Source organism: Aphis gossypii, chromosome 2 (assembly GCF_020184175.1).
Source record: "Aphis gossypii isolate Hap1 chromosome 2, ASM2018417v2, whole genome shotgun sequence".
NCBI lineage: Eukaryota > Metazoa > Arthropoda > Insecta > Hemiptera > Aphididae > Aphis > Aphis gossypii.
In genome coordinates, this window is record NC_065531.1 from 17,749,741 (window position 1) to 17,752,366 (window position 2,626).

At 27.5% G+C, this 2,626-nt stretch overlaps 1 long non-coding RNA gene across 1 annotated transcript; it reads right to left on the reverse strand.

Moving 5' to 3' along the window:
• Nucleotides 1–825: 825 nt before the first annotated feature.
• Nucleotides 826–2,365, reverse strand: LOC126549671 (uncharacterized). Its single transcript, XR_007603796.1, has 2 exons — nucleotides 1,612–2,365; nucleotides 826–1,543 (listed from the first exon to the last, which is right to left on the reverse strand). It is a non-coding gene; the product is annotated as an uncharacterized LOC126549671 (long non-coding RNA).
• Between the last annotated feature and the right edge of the window lie 261 nt (nucleotides 2,366–2,626).

Below are 2,626 nucleotides of genomic sequence, written 5' to 3' on the forward strand. Positions count from 1 at the left end.
ATATAATATTATTTAATAATAATATATTATATAAGTGGCGACTTATTGATACCTAAAGCAACATAAAAACGCTGCAGCCGACGTTTCTTGTATTTTAATTATGTACCTTTTGTAGGTATAATTCATAAAATTTTTTGTATAAGTAGCTAATAGTTGAAGATTTAATACAAGATTTTCCCTAAATTTGGCTTACAATAATTATAAAAGAACTAAAATGTTGATGTATTCAGGCCATTAAAACATAAACCTCAATTTTCACCAACAACAGGAAATTATATCCTAGGCTGACAAATCATCTCCATTCAGAATCGTTTTTTAATATCTTATAGATATCTCATAGCCCATAACACTCCTATAATATATAATAGTGATCTACACGGCACCTAATGTACAGCAGAGCGGTACCCACTTGTTTTTAAATTTGTTATGTCATGAAACAAATGTTGTACTGAGTTAGCATATCAAACGATCAACCAGAAATCAGAATAAATATTCAAATATCTACATAACTGCGCTTTAATAAATTATCCGTTAATATTCTATTTAACAAATTCCTTTATAATAATATGAATTATTTTTGTTTCCCGTGAGACTTCGTTAAATAGAATTTTCACTATATTTGATATTCAGATATACTACACATTATTTTGTCCTACTATTACACATTTGACTAATTATTATAGTTTTCGTTTATTTATTTTCGTTATATTATAATATATTACTCTTCTTTACATCGTGACATGAAATTGTCATTATCAACATTTTGAAATGAGCCGTCGATAAGAGTGCATTGCTGTAGTCAATAAATTAGTATTGAATAATAACTTATTAATAAGTAAACATTTATTTCATATAATTTCTTAAATTATTTTTAGTACAATAATAAAAATCATGGGGATAAAATAATATGACATTATACCATCATCCAAAAAGTTACTAGAAGAATTTGGAATAGTTACGAACAATTCAAACATATTTTTATGTGGTATATTTATTTAGTTTTTTATCTATAACTTAATTACTCAACTAGACTCTTTTTTCTAATTCTTGTAAAATCTTTATTCTATAATAAAATACTTAATTACTTAAATTCATTCATAGAAGATCCATACAATAACAATTTTACAGAATCATTAATGGAATCGGAAGTAAAGTGAGTTTATTTTAAATTATTCTTACTCGATTCAGCCTTTTTATTATTTAAAAAAAAGTTATATTAATATAATATAGCATAATTATCTTTGAATAATAATTATAATATATTTATATAATATACACATTGTATTACCTTTATAATAAAATGTGTTATAACTTGCAACATAATTTTTAATGTTTGTTTTTTGTCGAACTTAGCAAGAACTGGTTTTGCAAAATCTTTTACATGCCTCCAACAAAAAAAATATAAACACGTCGAGGAGATATGTAATGAATTGACGAAGAAAAAGAATAAAAATAATGAAACAGAGCAATAAAATGCCTTCGAGATATTTTCACATATTATTTCACAATAAATTCCGTTCTTCTGTTTCTTCGCTGTAGCTGCCTATAATAAATTGGTATTAAATAATAACTTATTAATTAGTAAACATTTACTTTATAATATAATCTCACATCAATAAAGCCATGTCTGATTCTTCAAAATTGTTGTTCGGTTGCATATCCAACTTGAAATTTAGTTATTTAGTTGTTCATCGACGAACCGTGTCTTGCGATGGACTTGGGTATGGGTCATTTTTTGTACACGAAAATCGAATAATAAGATCCAGCTACATGACGAGCCGACAGTGAAAGCTCACAAGCTGGTTGGTCTATTCACAATATTGTCTACACTTTTAACATACATCACAAAATATAATCCCACTGATTATGTTTGTTATTAATAATTATTGACACATATTTAAACTTATTATTTGAACTTATTTAGTATTGATTTGGAATTAGCATTAAAATGTATGAAAGGTAAAAACTATGAAAAAATTGAGGATGCTTGTAAAGAAGAATTGAAGAAGACTGATAAAATAATTTAATTCGAATAACTTTTTTCATTAAATCTGCTTGCTACTTTTTCTATACTACGTGGTAACTATGCAAAATGTTCGATACGGAATGCACACCAGTGCACTGCCATCGCCGTCGTGGGTTATTGTCATCCGTACAGCTGTTTGTATTTTCCATCGTTGAGCGTGGCGGTGAGCTTTTTTCACCTCCATGTGTGTAATGTCCACTGGACCGCCGCCGTACGCCGGACGGCCGCCATACGTCTTCATCTTGCCAACAGAAAACTTGTGAAAACTAATTTTGTGTTTTTTTTTTTACGACGGCCGTCTGTCTTAGTCTTAATCGCTATTCTTCGTGTCACGTCCTTAAATTGACCTACTTATTTATTTTATTTTGCTATTTTTTATTATTTTTAGTAATAATATAATAACAGATACTTATTAATTACTATAATATTTATTTTTCATCCATGATTATAGTTTGTTTATATTTTAATTCGTCGTCCTGAATTACATTATAGGAATATCATAAAAATGCATGTTATTTATTTGAGTGTGTTTAATTCACATTTTATAAAATGAATAAGTATTATTCGATTTTATTCGATAACTGTGTTTTACTGCAACAG